At 45.9% G+C, this 22,598-nt stretch overlaps 1 long non-coding RNA gene and 1 pseudogene across 5 annotated transcripts in view; both read right to left on the bottom strand.

The window, feature by feature from the left end:
* The window catches only part of LOC144101971 (uncharacterized), a 33,748-nt gene extending 28,372 nt beyond the window's left edge, over positions 1-5,376 (bottom strand). For all 4 annotated transcript variants that reach the window (XR_013308123.1, XR_013308121.1, XR_013308124.1 and 1 more), the window contains exons 1-2: positions 5,082-5,376; positions 4,113-4,284 (exon numbers count right to left, since the gene is read on the bottom strand). This is a non-coding gene — a long non-coding RNA (uncharacterized LOC144101971). The remainder of the gene's footprint in view (positions 1-4,112; positions 4,285-5,081) is intronic.
* LOC144101557 (uncharacterized) lies at positions 190-2,657 on the bottom strand (annotated as a pseudogene). Its single transcript, XR_013308013.1, has 2 exons — positions 2,547-2,657; positions 190-1,375 (listed from the first exon to the last, which is right to left on the bottom strand). The product of XR_013308013.1 is annotated as an uncharacterized LOC144101557 (transcript).
* Positions 5,377-22,598: the final 17,222 nt, after the last annotated feature.

Genomic DNA, 22,598 nt, shown 5'->3' with positions numbered 1-22,598 from the left:
AATATGTACCAACTAGCTCAAACCACCATTTTGCCACAGTGTGGAGTCTTGCAGGTTAAGACTCTTCAGATCATCAACAGTCTTGCCATGGTAAGCTTCACTGCGTAAGAAGCGGCTAAGAACTCGCTGAACTAATAACAATTCCGAATGAAGAGTGTGCAAAAGGGGTTCTTGTTTCTGAAACAGCTTCTAGAAGCCAGTGAATAGCTCAGCACAGTTCTTCAGGAAAAGTATCTCAGCATAGAGTGATTTCTGAGATAATGCTACGGCCAGTTTGTTATGAAGACCTTGGGTGGCAGACCGCTGGCCAGTCTTGTTTGCTGTTTCAAAGTAGTCTTTATTGGCATCAAATTGCTCCTGAATATGGCCCAGTGATTCTTGTAAAGTGAGCCACCTGTTCGACACATGTCGCAAAAGCACACGTGAAGGAATACCTAGGACTTCCTGGCTTTCTCTGAATAGCTCCGAGCGGATAGCAGATTTGAAGTAATAGTAAAGATTTCTTACCACTTCTACATCAGATACAAAAGCATCTAAGCCCTTTGCAAAAGCATTGTGTACTTTGTGTAAACTGCAGTGACCGGCAATGCTTGATGTCAGATGCTGTTCTAGCTTCTGACACTCATGACGTTAGGACCGTCACTAAAGAAACAAATGATGCCCTGTCGTGGAAGCTGAACAAGTGCATCTCCTACACACCGGAGAATGATCTCAGCGGTGGCCCGTCCAATATTATATGACTGGACGCGTTCCACGACAACATGCTGTTCTGCTTCAGAGAAGAACCTTGCAAGCACATCAGGTTGCGGCACTCGCTGGTCAGGTTTTGGGGTTTCATCCACCATGATAGAATAGAAAACACCCGGATGACATAGTTCATCCACCACTTTTGACTTGAAATATGGGCCTAGTCCATCAGACACAATGCATGACAGCTTTGACCTGCCACATCTGAAGCCCTTGGCAACACTGCTGTCTGGGAACATTTTGTGGTAGATTTCCGTTGCGGTGTCGCCCCATGAAAATTGGATGCACTTGGTTGTGATCGACATGGCAAAAAGAGCTTCGGCCTTCCAAACTTGATCTTGTAGAGAGGTGCGAGATGCTCCCGGTGAAAAGTTCAAAGCCGCTTGCCACAATTTAGGAGGCTGGAGGCTTCAATTTTTTGTCTGTTCTTTGCAGTCGCATGGATGTGCTTCGTCATTGTCGCATGACATTTTACTGCAGCAATACCGTGCTGTGAGCAATCAATATTGCAATTGCAGACAATACAGAGTGCTTGTGTGTCTTCAACTCCATTTTTGCACCAAAGATGAATGGGGTCATTATTGCTATCAATTTCATTGAGCAGACTCCTTGAACTTGGTACTTCGCCCTAGAAAGAACAAGAAAATACACCAGTTAACTTATATTCTAGAAATGAGAATTAGGACACCATCAACTCTAATAACAAAAAATCATCATTCCGAATAATCGCACTGGCGACATTCTTTCCCAGTACACCAAGCTAAAAAGTAAATATATGAATATCTTTTCCTTACACGAACATTCTTTACTATTGAACGTCATATTAATTCTTGCGCAGCAAAAGCAACACACCGTCGCAAGACTATCAACCCTTCCAGTAGTACGCGACCTACAAGAGCTGGCGTCGCACTGTAGTCTGAAACTAACGTACCCTACAAGCTAGCGGAAAACGCCGTAACGGAGAACCAGTCTCCAGTGCCGTAGACGTGTGCCGCGCGAGAGGTGTCCAAAGTTCGGCCGGCGCACTGCACAACCGACGGTCTAATCGACTACAATAGAGTTACTGTATAAGCGAGCATATAGAGTAACTCTAGACTACTGCAAATTTGCGCGCCTCTGCCGCCGGCAACACAAACATCGGCTGCAGCTCCTTTCAAGCAAAACAATTTCCGCTAGATAAAGCGATGCCTAAATTTTACATTTTATGAAAAACGATATCCACTGTCAAACGTTAAACACCAACGAAAGCTCTGATACTTCTCGAGCTCAGCTGAGCACACGGCTACCGACGGCAGGCAACCCAGCCTGTGCTCGCATCGCAGCCAACGGCGCCGCCGATATAAGCGCATTTTCTTCTTCGTGTACAATTAATGCGATGAGCAACAACGATAAAAATATATTGCGGCTAGTGAGCGTCGGTTATTAATTCCCAAGCGCCTAGCGATGATATCGGCGCTTTCGAGCGATCAGCGGCTACGAGGGAACAAGACCAGAAATGTTTTCGCTCGTAGATGCCGACGTGCCCGGTGCTAATCCCGTGAAACTATCGCCGAAGACATTGTTTTATAATACTACTCCTTCACACTATATATATATATATATATATGCCACAGACTATGCCGTTTCATGACGTTTGCTTCGCTGTCGCTTTAGTACCAACGTGGTAGTACGCGTTTGCATGATGCGATTCACCGACAACTTGTTTCGACTGCTGCAATGTAATTACCGGCTCGTTTCAACTTCGCGATAACAGCTTCTGCGATAACAACGCAAGCGCCTAATGAAGGGACCATACTTACGTTTGCTCGTTCTCCGAACCGTGTGTTGGCGATTTCCTGTTGCTCAACACTGGACGAATGCGCGGGAAACTGAAAGACAAGGGACAAGCCATAGCCTGACAAGCAAGCCGATCGTCATGTCTGGGGCTGGCTGCCAGAACAAGATCAAATAGAAGCTTTAAGCATTCTACGGTGGTGTTAGCAAGGCAAATGTGGCGCTTTGGCGCACTTGGCGCAAGTTGCACTTTGTTGGGCGCAGCGAGGTGCAGACAAGTAGAATTGCAGCAAAATAACGCAAATGGCGCAGTTGGACCACCACTGTAATGTATCACCATTTGGAGCTATAGCAGGTGTGTGGGGCATAAAATGTATAAACAAACAGTAGACAGGTGAGCAAGGTTGTCGGAGTGCCAGGGTGGCCCTTTCTAAAGCATATATATCAGAACATTAAGGCACACACTGTCACATACAATGCTTGTAAGTAAAGCCACACAGACCTACAAGCAAGAAAAGTCTCAGCAATGTGCCCCTAAGGGAACAGCTGGACTGACAGTTCTTTACTTGTCCAACAACGAATCACTACAGTGCTGAGGCATGCTCAATACAAGAAAAACAAGTAAACAAAAAATGTGTTCCAAAGAAGATAAAAATGAGTACCGAGGATGTTCTTTAGCCAATTACATGCCACTAATTGCAGCAATAAATGCCTCGTGAAAGTGAATGAAATAATTTGCACACCTTATAGCAAAACTTGACGGCTCAGGAGGGGGGCAACGACAAATGCATCGGTTCAAGTAAAGCAAGGGGTATGGTTAAGGTCATGGTAATAACTGTTGACGTAAGCTCAGCTAGTGTAGTGCAACCAGAAATTGAATGTCTGTATGAATAAAAACAAGAATGAACAAATATTCTAAAGATTCCAAATGCATTTCAACACTATAGTGCAATCAGTTGTGACAAAGGGAGTGTGAAAGAACAATAACCTTAGCGACACTCATGATATATCGAACAAATGCCTTTCAATAAATAGTACAGCTTCAATATAAGCTTCACAGGGTTTAATGTTAATGCAAGGACGATCTCGTATGGTACGAATCATTCATGCTAGCCACACCTGTGCTTCTAAAGCATAGTGTTCCACTCGAACGCTAATATTCAATAATGTACTGCCCATTCTGCTATGTCTACCAGTTATCACACCACTGGTTCACTTCAAACCTGCTGTGCCTTGTAACAGGTAGGTACTGGTGAAGTAAAGCTATGAAATTTAATTGCTGCTTTTGGACTACTACAGAAAGGTCATGAAGCACATATATTTTTTTTATTTGGTCTATACTGTGGTCAAGATTCCCAAGCAGGAGAAGCGTGAGCATAAAAACTAAAAAAAGCATTACACACTGTAACACAATGCGTTTGATTAGAGCCATGCTCTCATGACGCCTGCAATACCTTTTCTCTTCCTTCTTGATGCTCATTCAAAAGATGAAAAACAAATGAAAGAGAGAGACATATCCTGGACCAGAAGACTTTTGTCAGGCTACAAGCAACGACAAGAAAAAAACAACTGTCTGTGATACCCACACATACCTTTTCTTTTATAGGTGTCGTGCTTGATATCCGGTATCAATGGCTCATAGGCTGCACCAGCAGGTCGATGATGCCATTAACCTCAGGTTGAGGTAGCGTTGGCTCAATGACGGATGAAAGGAGGTGCAATAGCAGCGTGATGATAACAATGGGGTAGCTGTACAGTCCTTCACTGCGGACACATTTGAAGAAAGGCTGAATTAGATAGAGAGATGCTTTCGTAAACATAATGAAAGAAGCAACATCCCATTACAGCCTCTAGCGGTTCAGTCCAATGTATTCAGGTGTAGATGCTAATGAGTAATTACCTATGCGTCCATTATTTTGCATAAAAATGGTTTACAAAGCCAGTCATACTCTCCTTAGAGCTATTATTCGCGAATCACGTTATACTTTTATCGCTTCAGACTGAAAACGGGGAATGCCATTCAGTATATTGAACGTAATTCAAATAAAACGACAACAGACATTCCAGTGAGCCACTACCTCAGTTGCACTGCCAGGGAATGGTTCTGATATTATTAAACGTAGTTTCATTGACCAAAGGTATTAAGAAACGCAGCACTTCATGCGACTGCGACGTAGGACGGGCAATGTTCCATATCGAGTACACACTCAGGCAGCAGAACAAAAGACGCGCGCCGCTACAGCATTTTTCGTTCTAATGGTCTACTTTTTACCCGCTGCTCCTGTTCAGTCAGAATAACAAATCAAGCGGCACCTCACAGTCCTCAGCGCGCTACGAAATTCTATCACATGACTTTTTCGCAACGGTGCTGACGCAAAGAGCGCAAGGGGCCGAATCTAAAAGCCACATAGCTGGCACGCGAGCCTGTCAAAACATCTACTCTCTACAAGTGATCGTGTCGTGCTCGCATACCAGACGTAAAGACCAAGCCTAAATGCATTCGCAGCCCTGATGCATCCCCACGACGCACCACAGAAGTCATTTTACAGTTCTGTACTTACATTCGTCAGAAATCACTCAGTCGGACTTCGCGCGCCGGGCCCTCCGGCCGCTCCGGCGTGATATTGGGTGCGGTACGTCAGAGCAGTTTTTGAGAACTCCATGCGCGTAAGAACGTCTTTCGCGGCGCAGGGGCCATACGTCAGCTTTCTAGTTCAGTTACACTACCAGAGCACCAAGGAGGCCGCACATTCTACAAACACAAGCTGAAGAAAGCCACAACATCTACAACCGCCAGCAATCGTCGCAGACTGCGTTTAAGCGTACTAAAAGTGGTAGTGTAGCACACAGCCTACAGTACGCCTGGTGCGCTCAAACCGCCACCGGCTAGTGTTCCTGCGCCGTGCAATATGCAGGAACACTACCACCGGTGAAGGAAAAGGCGGCGCTAAAGTCGCGTAACGTTAAACGCTTTAAAAGAAAACTAGTAACGTTATTTTTGCCATATGCGTGGTGCAATAAACGAGGCAAAATTTTGTTCTAATTACTAAGGCAGCTGATCGTTAGAGATTTAGGCAAAAAAAAAAAAGGTAAACTACTCGCAACCACCTGTCTGGCGGCGCTGCGAACGAAAGCTTTCGAAGCTTGGTGCGAGCTCAGCTCACTAACAACGGATTTTCGACAGCTCACATAAACGTGGTATGCATTAAAAGAACAGATGCTTGCAGTTCATTTCAGAACGCGACATAATATTCAAGCGATTCTGAACAAAACAAGATTTCTCATTAAGGTCACGCTAAATGCAAACTGCGATGAAAAAAAAAATGTGCGAAAAAAGTTTCACCATGCCAGATTTGAACCGACGCACGCCTCGTTCTTCTTTCACTCTCTCCTTTATCGATCCTCTTAAGGCGCGGTTCGGGTGTCCACCCAGTTGTGTGACAGGTACTGCGCCTTTTCCTTTCCTCAAAAGCCAATATTCATTTCATCTACTGCGTCCTTTCCTCAGGGCATTCGTATAGCACTTGACTGTTGAGCCTCATGTGTGTCCCTTCGGTGTCTTCTGCCTCCACCGCATTGACTGATTCGGCCTGCGTTCAAAATCTCGCCGACATTGGTCCCTAGTTATATAATTCATAGAGTTTCTTACTATTGATATAATTAGGTCGTACGGCACAAGCCACTGCAAAGTTATGGCAAATAATACTGATTTGTGTCCGTATGCTTCTGGTGCCACATCAAGCCTCGTCTGCGCAACTTCGACAGCAAATGTGAGTCCTTCACGTCATTTTCCTTTGCTCGACTGGACTGAGCGTCGCCCTCCAACAGGGATCAAAATGGTTCATTACAGGGATGTTCCGTTTCATGTACCTTGCTCATCTGCATTCTGCTTTTTGATGGAGTTTTTATTTATTTTTCATGTTTTCGATGTTGCCTTGGCAGGCATCGTTGGTACCCTGTGGTAAGCGCGGTGCGAAGGCATCACTTCGAAATCCATGAACATCGGGAAGTAGATCCGGATTACAGCAGAAATTGCATAATCTACTTATGTAACACCCCCAATCCCGGGGCCCTTTAAGGTAATAAAGTGAAGAAGTGAAGTATATAGAAAGCCTATACTGTATAGCTACAAGTATTTAGAATGGAAACGCTGAAATTAATGTTGAGTGCTTCATTTATGGACGCAGACGCGTTTTCTTCCTGCACACAATATGGCGTCTCAACAGAACGGGCATGCGAGATCCCAGCTCTACAATCCGTTCGCATCGACAGAAAATACAGCCAAGCGGCCTTAATTCAAGGCGTAATGTAGGGACAAGTAGAAGGACAGTGCCAAGCACATAGTAGTTTTGTGGGGAACCAAAAAATAGTCTTTTATAACATGAATCGCAAGTGTACGACGGCGGCGTCCACTTCCCCGACAGGTGGGAAGCGCATGGCGGCAACGGTCAGACGCGAGGCCTAACGGAACCAAGAGAGTTCCACCATAGCCTCCTATATTTTTTCATGCCCGCGCAGTGGTGGTGCGGAGACCGTCCGTCGCCCTCTCCTTTCCTTTCCACGCTGCGTAGTAGACTTGGAAGGTCAGCGTTCATAAAAACAGTAACTTTTCTTTTTTTCTTCGAGGAAGACTCCAGAGTTTTCTAGAATGCCTCAGCACGCGGTTATACCGAAATTCAACATGCAGCCTCTACCGGCGTTTATACTGAAGCCGGGCCGGCCTTGGGTCCCGGCTTTTCATTAGTTGGTACCAAGGGTTGCTGTAAGAAGGCTCGCCACTGCCAGCAGATCATAAAGGTGCACTCCTCATTTATCCCCATCGATGATTAGGATGGTGTCAATTATTATGCACGAAAAAATTAAGCTACTCAGCCACCTGCAACGACGACGAACGCAACGTGCCAGGACGCCCCAGACGAAGAGCTACGGTCGTCATTCTGAAGCAACTCTGTTCCCTACCGTCACATGTCATCATCGAGCGCCAGCGTTTTCAACGCAGGTGGCAAGAGCCAGGATGGACAATTTCCGAGTATGTTTCAGCTCTGCGGGAATTAGTGAACGCGTGCTGCTATGGCGCGTCTGGAGCTGACTTGCGACCAGTTCATAATGGGAGGGGCGTCCGAGGGTGTCCGTGAAAGACCGGGATAATCAGTGATGTTCTTGACGGGTGCCCGTATTGCGACGCAGTATAAACAAACAGGGGCGGACGCAGGGGTGTTCGACGCAGTAAAACTTGTTGAGAGGACACATGCGACGCCGTCCGCATCAGCAGTGCTTCTGGCGACAAGGCAACAGACATAGTCAAGAGAACAGACCAACTGCAACAAAAATTGGAGGACGCTTAAAAGAACTTGTACGATCACTTTTCCGCATGCCTACGGGTCGTTGAGACAGTGCGCAAGGGCTGCGCAAGGGCCGAACAATGGAGCGCATGAACGCATCCGACTGTGTGCAAAAGTTGGTTCAACTTCAACATTTTCCGCACGAGCGGATGGTCGGATCACGCTATTGGCTGCTGTACGGTGACGTAGCAGCGCACCAGCGCCAGGCCGCGCCTCCTCAGCAAGACGGCCCCCGCGAAGCGGAGTGAAAATCCAGGACATGTAGGTAGTAGCTCTGCCGAGAAACATATTTTTGGCCGCCTGTTACTATTACGAGTGTTCACAGCGACTTCGAGCTTTATTGTGTGCAACAGCGGCAAGCGGCGCTTTCCCCCTAGTTGTTTTGGCGCCGTCTACACTGAGATGACTGAGCAGGTACGCCAGACGTAACAGTGCCGTGTCGCGATATGTTTATTTGGAGCCATTTGTGATAGCTTCAAGTGTTGTTTATTCGCACGACGATCTTCACGAACAGCACCGAGAAGCAGCTCCCCAGGATGAATTTCCTGTGCATACAGCAAGCTTCACAGCGCAGTGACAAGCGTCAGTGTAGTGAAAGTGATTGCAATCGGAACGAGTGCTTTTTCGTAAGTCAGTGATATCGCCTGCAAGTATAGTTACGTTTGAAAAGCTTACTACGCACGCCTTGTTTTCCGATTGCTGAAATGAACTTAGAGCTGTACAGTAGATCCTGGTTCGGGTGCACGCGTGTGTACCGAGTTTGAGAACTGCCGTGAGTGCTACGTGACGAAATGAACTTACCAGCTTCGAGCTCTGTAGCGAGTCGCATTCGTTGCAGCGGTTGCAGTGATCGCCAGCGCAAGTCGTCGTACTGCGGCATATCCATCACCGATATTGATCGTAGTTCGTGTGTACTGTGTTAGACAACCGCCGTGAGTGCGACGAGACCATTCTGAAATTTGTGCTTTGAGTATGCGAAACGACCTCGGCTGCACAGCCGTTGGGCTGTTTTCGACCGGGACTACAGACGCGTCGTCAGCAATCTGCGGCATTGTGCTCCATAAAGTGCAATTTGTGACTATGAGTGGCCGGACTACAAAGGTAAGCTGGCGGCACTGTGAAATCTGCGTGAAAACATCGGTGTGCTTAGCAGCTCTCACATATGGAGAGTCTTGCTTTTATTTCCTGCTGGCTGCGCGGGCCCATATCTGTAGTAAATATTTGCGTAACAAATTGAATGAATCCAGCCTCCCCTGCATGTGATCATGGTCTGAGCCAAAGCATTAGTGTTAAGTTTGGGTTGTAATGTATCACCAGATCAGGAACACTTATGTACGAACAAAAACCATTGTCACAACTCATTCTCCGGTGTTTCACAATGCAGAAGTCTTTAATGTGGGCCCACTAATGCACCTCTTTTTCATGAGCATTTCATCTGATGCCAAAAAAGACCACATCAGATGCTTAAGCTTTTCAAAGCAAGTAACTCATATACAATTGTGCCTTATTAATATGAACACTTTGGTTCTGTATCAGATCTGTACAAATAGAGTTTTCCATAGCAGTGAATCGTGATTAAAAATGAAAAGCATTTTCAGTAAACTGCTGTGATTACAATTTATTTTTTGCTTAGCAGCGTGCAGTGAAAATGCATTTTAGACAAATGCTTGCAATATTAAGTCCATTATCATGGTTGCCTTGGCTATTGGTAGAATGCAGCAATCACGAAGTGCTCCGTGAGCCATGACAATCGGGATAGAAACTTTACTCTTTGAATAAGCACCTGATCCCATATTTATTGTTGCTTTCACTACACTGCAGTTGCCGAGATGCTCAACAACTTGGCTTTATTGGTGTCGAACAGCTGTTAACTAGCGCTTCCTAAGTAAGCTGTACCAGCTTGTGTGAGACATTCTCGAAGCCTTTAAAACCATATTTCATCAATGCACAGGCATCTGCTGTGTTTGTGAGAATGAGAATGTATTTTTCAGAAATGTGGAATGCTTCCTAGATTTCCTTCGCCTTCTTTACATTTGCTGCATTTGTAAATTTGTTTGCTTGAATGTAGATGCTTGTTTGCACCTTCCACAATGCTCAGCTATAGGTTTCTGTAGACGCACATCTGTTCACCTTTGTCGTATGCTCGTGACAGGGCCACATTTGTGCATATTGCCAAAACCACGTTAACAAGGTTTATTTTGATTTTTCAAAACGTGCTATGCGCTATTGCACTGTGGTTGGTCCTGCAATGCTGACATTGAGCCGTTTCTGAAAGTCGTACTGTGCCGGTGCAGCCATCGACCTGTTTAGGTTGAGATCACATTTAATTTCAACCCATTTCCTTACTGCTTGGATTGTATTTGCAGATTCCCTGCATTGCACCTGTGCTGAACTCTCATGGCCGAAATGCTTTAACTCGAGTAGTTCTTTTTCTTGCCGTGTGCTCTGTTTAAAAAAAAACATTAGTGTTGCAAGTAAACATCTATGAAATTATAACAAAAAGGTTATGCAGTTAGCAAGCTGCTTAATTATATATTTGTGCAGTGAACAAAGTGCGCCAGGAAATGAGTCGCCCAGTCTTTCAGTGCCAATGATTTTGACACCAGAAAGAGAAGTGCTTTGTCAGTCAGCAAATGCAAGCGGAGAGAGCCGGCGTGCCTGGCAGTTCAATGCTTAACAAAAACTGCACGCTATGTTGTAAGTGGTATGAGGGCAATTCCAGTGTGCAACAGCCATATGATTCAGTCTGTATTTGTTGCCAAACACTTCTAACAGTCCTTGCACTATGTTATAGTATCTGGCTACCACAGTCGACGTTCGCATTGCAGTCCATATTACACGACAAAAATACGTGGGTCCCAATTGGCTTTGCGCATTTAAGCCCTGTCATTTGTCCAAACAGCAAGTTTTCACGTTAAGGCATGCATGCTTTGATAACGTTTCATCCCGAGAAAAACTGTCCATAATTCAAGCCATCATATCACAGGGTGGAATTAACGAAGTATGGCTATGTACAGCAGAATGTGTTAAATTTTTTAGCTCTGATAATGTCACAAGCACTAAATCATTGCACCATTTCTATGACTAGCATGGGTTCCCAATCGTGAAAAATACTATATACTCTCACACTGCTAAATTGTTGTGGCCCATTAAATTGTTCCTTCCTGGTCGGTGCGCTTTTTGAAACGAATTCCTGTGATAGCCAACTTTTCGTTCTTCATGACATACACTTGCTCCTTAGTTTCCTTGAGAAAGCATGTGATAAAATCCTTTATCAAATAATGTCTTGCATCGTACTGTTCTGAGTGGGATTTAAGTGATCCTAACCAGTTAACAGCAGTTGGCCCATGATAACGTTTGGTCATCCTGCCTTTCTTTTTTTGGAATCTCGGGCAACCTCAAAGGTATTGTACTTGGCCCTTCCCTTTTTCTTACATTCATTAATCACCTTCGTTTCACTTGATGGGATTAATGCGCTACACACGGAGAAAAACCGACAACTGAAACGATGGACACAGGACAAGCCTCCCCCCCTCCCCCATTGTGCAAATCACAAATGTTCACTTTACTTTGAACAGCCTACAATTTTAGCTCATGTAAGGGAAGAAAAAAAAGAAGCATTTGAGATACGGGAGGCAGGTGAAGATGAGTGCATAAGCACACCCTCGGTGTTGTTATCAAGTGAGGAGTTAGATCTAATCAAGAAACGAAGGAGCGTGCGACACAGCCGGTGGCAATGAATTGATTGTTTTGAGCATGTGCATGTGCATTTATGTGCCCTCGTACCAGAATAGATTTTAGTGGTTAGTGCACACTTGTCCTGTATCCGTCATTTTTAGTTGTCGGTTCTCATCTGTGTGTAGTGCGTTATTCCTATCAAATGTGCAACCAACTAGCCCGCATTGCTGCGTTGCTTCCTTTCGCTGTTTCATTTAACTAGTCTTCATTGATTGCTATATGGCCTGCCATCCCAATATCAATATCAACATTCCAACCCTCCACAACAACCGTCTGCATACTCGGGAATGGCCTATTTGGCAAAGTTAAAAGGACTGCATTAATAGTTTTTAATGTCAGCCATACCCGTTTCCATTGCGAGCTGATATGTGTCAGTATTTCCTTTAAGCTTGTATCCTACCCTGTTTAAAGCGAAGCAATGTGGAGACTTCCATTATGTGATGTGGTTAAAATGCTATGTGCATGTGTTTATGCATGTGACTTTTATGCACATGTGTCATTTGATCCTTAACCTCATCTAGAATGGCCATCCAGGTACATTATGAGGCCAGAATTTACAGTGTTTATAAAAGAGTGCCTCTTTATCCTCTACAATACAGCTAAATTTCACTGATAGTTCTGTTGTCATGAATGGAGTCTGATCACAGCTGCTGTGAATTTTGCGTGTGAATGTGATTTCTTACATTGACGGCAGTGAAACGCACGGAAGGGCACAAACCAGTACTCAGCGTTAATTCATTCATAGAGTAGCTGTTTTCCTTACCTTAGTAACAAGCGTTTTCATATAAAGCCCTAAGGAGGATTATCATTTTGGTGTATTATTTTGAAAAAAGAGGCCACAAAACAAGACATTTGTTTCCCTAATACATGCAGCCCTTCTAGAACTGTTTAAATTCACATACTCTCCCTGTATGAAGCCGAAAAGTGGGCATAGCCTTGGCAAAGATCTTCAAGCAGTTAGGTTTACGAGTAAGCCATTTTAACAAAAGATATACCTAAAAATGGCAATGAAATATTTAGTAAGGCAGAAACTTGGGCTAGTTGGATATTGTTTGAACTCATATTTTCTAGCGCTTAGTGAACACAAGGGACAAGAACACAAATACACAGGACGTACGCTAGTCTTCAACTGTCGTTTATTCGAAAAAAACATTCAATATAAGACATCTCAAATGCTGAGATTCACACACGCGCAGTAGCAACGCCACGTTTCAAGAACAACAATTCTTTTTTTGATAGATAAACAGATGGGGTGCTGACACATTTTGCACCTTCTTTATCATTGCACATAGCTTCGAAAATTTCCCGTTCCGATTGCGTTTTTAGTGTTCCTAGAATGCTTGTTTCATGCAAGATTGGTGTGCAGGGTACAGGGTCAGGGTCACCAGGGTACCGTTCGATGAGACAGCGTTTGCAGTGCACCGCGAGATTCCCCCCCCCCCCCCCCCCCCCCGCCGATATGGATTCTGTTGCCAAGCTGTGCTCTCTCAGCATTTCATTAACGCATCTTCCTGATTGCCCGATATAAGCTTTGCCACAAGTGAGCGGGATTTTATAGACAACATCCATTTTGCATGGTACGAACTTCCTTTGGTGGTTCTTAGTGCATATTGGCTTCCTTGCCTCGCTGTTCACGAGTGGGCACAAGCGCACTAGTTTCTTTGGGGCAGTCACAACAAGATCGACGCCACACTTTTTCGCCACCTTTTTTAGACGGTGCGACATGCTGTGAACATACGGCATAGCCACAAGCTGAGTCCGCCGCTGGGGATCGTCACGGTTATGTTGCTTCCCAGTTCTCACTTCCTTCAGCAGCTTTTCCGCAACAGGTGTCAGAGTTTCCTCTGGAAACCCGGCGTTCTCTAGGCGAAGCTTTTGCAGTCTCACACTTTCTGTGATGCAATGCTCGCACGACTTGTTGAGAGCAGCGCGGAAGGCATTCATGGCAATACCCCTTTTTACAAGTTTAGAGTGCGCCGATTGATAACTGAGAATTTCTTTTTTTGTTCTCGGCTGATACATCCAGCAAACACGTGCCTTTTCAAACCTAATGCATATATCAAGGAACTGCAGCCTCTCGTCGTTTGGAATTTCGGTTGTAAAGGCTAGACCCAGGCTACAGGAATTAAAAACATCAAGCACATTTTTCACCACATCGTTCGGTTTGTCAGACTGTGTTAGATTCATTACTACAAGGTAGTCATCAACATATCTAAAAATGCGTTTAACTTTGTCAGTGTTAATCCGCGCGACAATGCGTTGGTCAATGTATGCTAAAAAGACAGAACGCAGAAAAAGACAGAACGCAGTGGTGTTGCTACTGCGCGTGCGTGAATCTCAGCATTTGAGATGTCTTATATTGAATGTTTTTTCGATTAAACGACAGTTGAAGACTAGCGTACGTCCTGTGTATTTGTGTTCTTGTCCCTTGTGTTCACTAAGCGCTAGAAAATATGAGTTCAAGCAATGAAATAAGCTTTAATTTGCAGAAGATGTTACTAATAACAACAGCTAGCATGGTCAAAAATTTTATACATGACAAGTTGTGCAGGAAATGCTCACCTTTATCTGGTGTTCTGGGAATTAGAATCACTGTTACGATCCCTCATTTGTTTACTACTCAAAAAAGAATATTAAACATTACTGTAAAGCTATATGAGAGGATATACGCATGTATGCCCTACACACACATATATGCTTATTTTTTATTTCATTGTGTTTTGCTGCAACACAGCTTTCACATTGTAAATATATTACTACAGATTCTGCTTGAGATAACCACTATGCATGGTCAGTGCATCCTGTTTCCCTGAATATATGAAGTATTCTTCCCCAACCTCAACCAGGAGCTGTCCAGATGTAAGCCAGTTTACCAACTCCCACATCATGTTATGTTTACACTGAAGGTAAAAGGCTTAATTGCATGCCTTTTACTAAGTACTAAGCAACCACATTGTTTTCACTCACATGGGGACCTTCAGAATTTTTTGGAGTTGTATAAATAACATGCCAGCTTGTTCCTGCATGTGTCACCATTGACTGGCTCTCAGCACAACTCTCCAGGCTTGTTTGCACTGCTGCATTCTAGCTTGTGCAATTGTCATTGCAATATGAGATAAGGAATGACTGCTAAAATAAAACTGGTCGCCCGCTGTCACTGAAAAAACAAAGCTATGCATTTCAGCGCAGTGATAGATGGCTTAGCCCCTTAAATTGTCACCACACTGTGCTATTTCAATTTTTCCTTTTCTAACGGACTGAATAACATTACAGAGAGAAAGCAGCGCTGTTGCACGGTCACTCTTCTGTGAAATGCACAACTGCTGTAGTTACAACTGATTTTACATATTCCAAATTACTGGGAATGTTGTTATATTCTTGTGTGCTTGGGTTCGTATTGGACCGCAGAGTACTAAAATATGAAATTATTAATACATGCACAATTCAGATACACACTACATATATCGACGAATAGAGAAGTGTCTTTTGCAATAACAGTTAAGTGGGGAGACAGCAAGGAGGCCTGTTTACTTGACATTGTTACTGTCAACTAAAGTGTGCATGGATTAATGGAAAAGCTACAAAATAAAGGCAATTAAAATACATGTAAAAAGACTGCGGTGTGCTAGTTTGAATAACTGATGATTTCACCTGTGCCTTGTCTCAGCTGTGTGAATTTCCCTGTTATAATTTCAAGCGATCGAATGTGTACTGCTAACCTATAGCTTGTTCTAATCCCGTGTCCTTGGCTCCGACCATTTGTGATACGAATCGCGTCGTCGTTCTGAAATAGTTATTGCATGTTAGGGTATAGCGTAACTTTCAATGGGAGCACTCTTCAAATAGGAGCCGAGAGCCTTAGATCGTAGTTAGAACGGTTGCATATATGGGTGGTCTTCAGCGGAGTCTAGCCGACTAGCGGTCGAGCAAGTTGTGTCACGATCGCGCTGTGATGCCTTTTATCAATTTCTGAAGTATAAATAGCGCAAACGTTAATCTTTTCCCGCGATGCTGTTTGAGAACCTCGCCTGCGGTGTTGCAAAGTTTGTTGCGACTTCATTCGTGGACGTCAGAATCGGCCGCGCCGAGATTCATGGCTGTCACAGCCGATCGCGGTTCTACCAGCTACGAAAAATCTCACAGCCAAACATGTCTCGGGTGAGCCACCATATCAATGTGTGTGTATTCGTACGGCAAGGTATGTTCGTGTTTTGCTACGGCACATGCCTGTGCTGCCGCACGGGCGGCACTGACGAGCGTGTCAATCAGAACGCCGGAGTCGTCCGCTCGGTCGCATGCTGCAAACCTGACCGTACAGCACCTCACCCGCAACGCGCCCTGGCGCGGCCGTGCGCATGGTCGCAAGGACGCGTGCGCATGCGGGAAAAAAGTGATCGTGCAGTGCCCTTTAAGCTTCGCCTTTAAGAGTGGAACGAGACAGCGTGTTGCAGCACTGCGAGGGACTCTTCCACGGAACGCCATCGCCCGTTCGGCGCGATGCCTTGCCCGTTAGACAAATCGCTCTGCTACGTACAGTGAAACGAACGCGCGGAGCGGCACACCGCGTAGAAGCGCTGCCAGGCGCCTTGCCGAAACGCGCGGGACTCGTTGCTGTCGTAGTTCGTCGGCATATCGTTCTCGACAAACGCGACGCCAACGAATATATATATATATATATATATATATATATATATATATATATATATATATATATATATATATATATATATATATATATATATATATATATATATATATATATATATTGTGATTCTCGGTTGGTGGAGGTACGGCGGGGTGGGGATGGGGGAAATATGGGATAGCTCAGCCCGGTAATTGCCTCCATGGAATGGGTCACTACAACTGGGCTTCGCTGGGTAGGGGGATGAGAGAATACATGAGAGGAGTCGGGTCTGGGGTGGAGAAGGGGCACTGGAGGGGGAAGGCAGGCCGGGATGCGGCACAGCATATGGGACGTCCATAACAACACCTGGGCAGCGTGGGGCCCGCGCGCGCCAGCGAAGAGCATCCTCGGTTGAGACGGCGGCCAAGTGGTCGGCTGGCTCCGAGGTCCAGACGGATCCGGGATGGGGGGTCAGCCGTGATTCCTGCCGTCCACAGTTGTCACGGGCGGCCGTGTCCCACCTCGGGAGCCGAGCAGCTAGAGCCGCACGCAGGGAGCACACCCAGCATAGCTTCTGCGCCGAAGGAACGGGCAGCGAGCCGCAAGCTTCTTGGTGAACGCTGTTTGGATGTGCGCTGCGTTGTTCCCCACTCAACGCGTGATTCCTGAGTGCCCGCACGGCCCCACTGTGCTCGAACGAGACGAGCGGGAGGCGGTGCCGTCGCGCGAGTTGATTCTTGTTGGTAGTGGAAAGGGGGACACAGTGCGTGCATTTGTCTCTCTTCTGAGAGGATGATCGCTGCGCTGGGGGTGGGGGTTAGTGGGAGAGAAACGAGGGGAAGTGCTCGCCGCGCGCCGAGTCGCGGGGGAGAGGGGGTTTGAGTGAGCGAAGGAGCCACGTTATCTGTTGGGGCAGTGGCGTACATTGCGAGGAGGCGGATTTTTCGCTCACGGCCGACACCGCCTACGCCGACACTGCTACACGAGCTCCTTAACGCTGTCGCGTTAAAATCAGTACGCGTTGTTTAGATGGTTTTCATTCTTGATTAAGTTGAGTGGATTGTCTTGTCTTTTTAGTTGTGCACTTCGTAATTGGCTTATATAGGTGTCATGAGACTTAATGGTGTGAATATGGGGGTCTTCGCCTAATAAGCGTTTTTTCGTCTACCACTCGACCAGTGATGTTTCTCTCCCTCCCATCGAGGGCTTAGGCCTCCACCACAATTTCTTTTTTTTTCTTCGATGAAAGTTATTCGCTCTCTCTGTGTGCAAAGAGGAGACAAGGAAGTGAGCCGGTGCATGAGGTGAGCAAGTGAAAAGGTAGTATTGGAACACGGCAGCGTTTCGATGGAGGCCAAACGCTGAGCCGCGCGTTAGCTGTGCAGTGTCAGTGCACGTTAAAGATCCCCAGGTGGTCAAAATTATTCCGAAGCCCTCTACTATGGCACCTCTTTCTTCCTTTTTTTCTTTCACTCTCATCTTTATCCCTTCCCTTTCGGCGCGGTTCAGGTGTCCGCTGATATGTGAGACAGATACTGCGCCATTTCCTTTCCCCGAAAACAATTTTCAATTTTTTCTTTCTCTCAAAGGCCTTTCCTCTCCTCAAAACAAATGCTTTCGCATTCCTCACCCGCCGCGGTGGCTCAGTGGTTAGGCCGCTCGGCCACTGATCCGGAGTAGCCAGGTTCGAACCGGAGCCCGGCGGCCGCGTTTCGATGGAGGCGAAACGCAACAGGCGCCCGCGTGCTGTGCGATGTCAGCGCACGTTAAAAATACCCAGGTGGTCGAAATTATTAAAGCGAAAGGTTTACTAGGCTATGTCGGCGGTTTCGTGTCATCAAACGGGTGCGGCCATTGTGGGGAACTAAACAGCGAGAACTTCTAATAAGTGGTTATAATCGAAGGAAGATGATGTGAGCATGCGATGGAAAAATTTGGTGACGATCGGAGCACTAGGTAATTAGAGCCAAAAAGTGACCAAAAGTGGGCGTGGTCGAGAACGAGTTGCGCGAAATTTAAATCACAGGAAGTGCAATACCATGTCACGTACCACGTGTTGGAACAGGTGACCGGAAGGGTGGGCAGAGCCAATGAGTGGCGCCAATTTGAATGTCGGGAACTTTAATTCTGATGCGTCGATGTGATGTGGAGTTACTCGAATCCAATCAATTAACATGATAATGTGACAGTCAATGTAGATGAATTAAGGCGCATTCATTGTGAATTAAGGCGAATTAAGCATCCTTGATGTGCTTCAATGTGATTGCAGTTTTACTTTATGAATAATTGAGTAGCTAGAATAGAATGGTATAATTGTGAACAATGCAGTTAACAGTGAATCAAATGATTTAAATGCGAATCAAGTGGACTAATTGTGAGTTATGACTAGGTGAGTGTGAATAAGGGTGAATCAAATGTGAATATAGATGAATTAATGTGCATTCATTGTGAATTAAGGCGAATTAAGCATACTTGATGTGGTTCATAATGATTGCAATGTTACTTAATCAAGCATTGAGTGACTGGATTGGAGTGGTATAGTTGTGAATAAAAGCAATTAATCGTACATGAAATGAACTAGGTGCTAATCTAATGATTTAAATGCAAATGAAGTGAAGTTATTGTGAATCAATGCGTAAATTATGGTTAGGTGAGTGTGGAGCGAAGTGAATCAAATATGAATGCAGTGAAATAAATGCTAATTAGGTTGGAAATAAGTGCAAGTGAGTTACATATGATTCTGGATTGGGTAATATAATTGTAAATTGACGAAATTAAATGTGAATTAAGGGAACCAATTGTGAGTTAATTGTGAATTGTAGTTAGGTGAGTGTGAATTAAAGTGAATCAAATGTGAATGCATTGAACTAAATGTGAATTAGGTTTGAATTAGGTGCCAATCAGTGACGTATGATGGGCATAGAAGGGGGTAAGAGAACTGCATGCATAAGAGGAAAGAGAATATAGAGGCAAAAAGGGGAAATAGATGCAGAGGGGCAAATAGACGCAAAGAGGAGCAAATAGAGGCAAAGAGGAGCAAATAGAGACGACGAGTGCCGAGGAGGCGTCAATGCTTTCTGACTACTCCAAGGCGGTTGCCGCAGTGCCCTCTAATGTTTTTCGGAGCCTTCCACTACGGCACCTGTTTCTTTCTTTCTTTTCTCAGTCTCAGTTATTTAGTAATACTGGTTGTTGGTGTATTATGTCGTCACTCCGGAACTCAGTATACGACAATGCACTGCGCATACGCAAGGCTCCAGCAGACAATGCACCTGCTCTTCAGCCTACTGCGCATGCGTGTGACGTAATTGAGCAGCGCCTCCATTATTCGAGAAGAGCGCTCCCCAGGCAATCTTGCCAGACGCCTCCTTTATGCCGATCCGGAAGGATGCCGCCTAAACGCTCTCCTGTGTCTCCAGCAACCGAGCCTGTGCGCGCTAATGAACGTCAGCGAAAGTGTCGTGAAGCGAACAATTGTGCACTCTTTATGTGAAGTCAACAATTGTGTAGCCTTTAATCAACATCTTCACCACACATCAGTGGCACAAGCAGCAGCTTTCGCCTCACCACACTTTAGGTCAAGAAAGTGCCCCCTTGAATTTTTGCAGACGGACACCACCGCCACATACCACAATGCGCGAATGAGGTGTCCACTGACTCAGAAGTGTCAGTTATGCCCGTCTCCTTCCTTCAGAATCAATGGAGTCTAAACTGGTTTTGAGAAAAATTAGTTGTGGTTTAACTACTGTTGAACCTGGTTAGAGAGCGGAAGCTGTGATGTATCGGGCAACTAGACGCGGCTTGGCGTCCGTAACGGTGAGTGCGTTCCGGACAACTGCGAGCACCGGAACTCGCCAAAGCGCCTGCGTCTTCATTCCCGTCCATGCCACTGCAGTCTCTGGCGAGAGAACCCTCAGTAGGCGCCTTTTCAGCGCGCCGATTGACTTCGTGCTGTCACGTGACTTACACTGCATTGTACCGTACATGATGGCATCCGTGCACCCATTGCCACATTTCGCTAAATTCTTTTTCAAGGTGAAGCTGAAGGTCACGTCACGAGTTCAGCATTCGTAGTTTTCCGTTGCTATACCAACATATCAACTGATTAATTACGGTAATTAATCTTTATTTTCAGTGTCACTTAACTAAGCCAAGTTTCCTGTCTCCACTTATGTATTACATGTGGACTTTGTATGTTTGCTGCTAATAATGCTGATTACCATACTATGATATCGTAATGGTTATACCCACTTTAACTAGTACACGACTATTACTATCTTAGTAACCGCCGCGGTGACTGAGTGGATGTGGCGCTCGACTGCTGGCCAGAAAGATGCGGGCTCGATGCCGGCTGCGCCGGTGCACGGAATTTCGATGGAAGCGAGATTTAAGAGGCCCGTGTACTGTGCGATGTCAGTGAACGTTAAAGAACCCCAGGTGGTCAAAATTTCCGGAGCCCTTCATTGCTGCGTCCCTTATAGCCTGAGTCCCTTTGGTACGTTAAACCCCCACAAACTATAAACTATCTTAGTCTAGCGATGCAACGGAGGTAGGCCGCGGCGATGCGCAGAGCTCGGCGCAGCAACTACCTCTTTCTATAGTAGTAGTAGTAGTAGTGGTTTATTTAAAATAACATAAAAGGAAGGTAAAAGATTTTTGCTAGCCCCGGCATCTGCCATCACGTGCGGCGGCACCTGAGCTGGGGCAGCGGAAAGAAAGGATAGCAGGCACGTGGGAGAAATGAAATAAAAGAGGTGAGGGGACAGAAGAAAGACATGGGATGAGGTAAATAGTACACTACATAAAAAAAATATACACTGCATAAAAACATTAAAAGTGAACACTATAAATGCAAAATAAATATACTATGTACATTATTTACACAAAGAGTCAAAATCTTTCTATAGACGCAGATCCGGTTCCTGGGGGCGCCGTTCCTAACCACTGGCAACACGCAGCGAAACATTGGTTCGCTCTTTTCCGCGCCGCAGATAGAAGTTGACGACGACGCTCTGCAGTGCTCAGCGCGAGTGTGTGCTGCAGTTTAACACGAGTCGTGTTCGGCTGCAGCCGTAGCCTAGTCGCCTCGCGCAGTGGTCTTTGAAGTTGACCAGCTCGTGCCACCGCGAGTTCGTCTTCGAGTCATGGATATATGTTTTTTTTTTATTTTTTGAACCGAAAGTTTTACTTGCCTAATAAAATGAAAATTGGTTTATGAGGAAAGTAAATGGCGCAGTAACTGTCTCACATATCTCGGTGGACACCTGACCCGCTCCATAAGGGAAGAGATAAAGCAGGAGTTAAAGAAGAAAGATGTACCGCAGGAGAGGTCTCCGGATAATTTCTACCACCTGGGGACCACCCGGAGATATTCACCTACGTCAGCAAGTACGTCCGCTCGTTGCCTGCCTGTTTAGCATCGCAAGCCCGGTCCTCACCACTCAGTCGGCCTGATGCAGCCTCTCCCTTGCCATTCTCTGCCTTTTGACCTTTTGGGATTGACCTCTACGGACCGCTTCCTTACACTGATGCTGGCAACCGCTGGGTTGCTGAGTGCGGGAACTGCTGAGCGGCCGCGGGCGCGTCTTTCTGTCCGAGGTCGTGGGATCTATGCTCAGGCAATGCAAGGTCGCTCACCATACCGCAACGGCCTACCATACGCAGACTAGCATTTGACGGAATGGTTTAACCACACCTTGGGCGATATGCTGTGCACGTGCGTGCCTTCCGACCATTCCGACTGGGACAGGGTCCTCCCCTTCATCACCTACGCCTACAGCACCGCCACGCAGACCACCACTGGCTTCCAAGTGTTTTTTCTCCTCTACGGGCGAGAGCCTTCCTCACAGCTAGATACTGCGCTTCCTTACCGGCCTGACGAGTCTGAGTGCACCAACATTTCAGAAGCTTCCTAGCATGCCGAAGAGTGTCGTCAGCTAGCTCGGTCGTTAACGTCCGGCGAGCAGGGGTGTCAAAAATTCTGCTTCGACACCACCCACACTGCCGACAGTTTTTTACCCGTCTCTCGTCTGGCTACGCGTGCCTTCTACCACACGAGGCCTCTCTTTAAAGCTTCTCCCCAAGTATCATGGACTTTATCGCGTCGTAGAGCGCATTTCCTCGGCGAACTACATTGTAGACCCGTGACAGTTCAATGCCGATGTAACCGCGATGCTGTTCATGTGTCCCGCTTGAAGCCGTGCGATGACCCGTGTGTTTTGTCTCTCTGACTTGCCAGGATGGCTTCGCCTTCAGCCGGCGGTGATTGTAACGAGCAAGGTGGACAGTAACGGCAGCCGCACCGCGAGCGCACAGCGCGAGATCGTTATCATCATCATCATCATCAGCCTTACTACATCCACTGCAGGGCAAAT

The sequence above is a fragment of the Amblyomma americanum genome, chromosome 8 (assembly GCF_052857255.1).
Source record: "Amblyomma americanum isolate KBUSLIRL-KWMA chromosome 8, ASM5285725v1, whole genome shotgun sequence".
NCBI classification, from domain to species: Eukaryota; Metazoa; Arthropoda; class Arachnida; order Ixodida; family Ixodidae; genus Amblyomma; species Amblyomma americanum.
The sequence above is the reverse complement of the archived record's forward strand: the minus strand, read 5'-3'. Positions and strand labels throughout refer to the sequence as shown.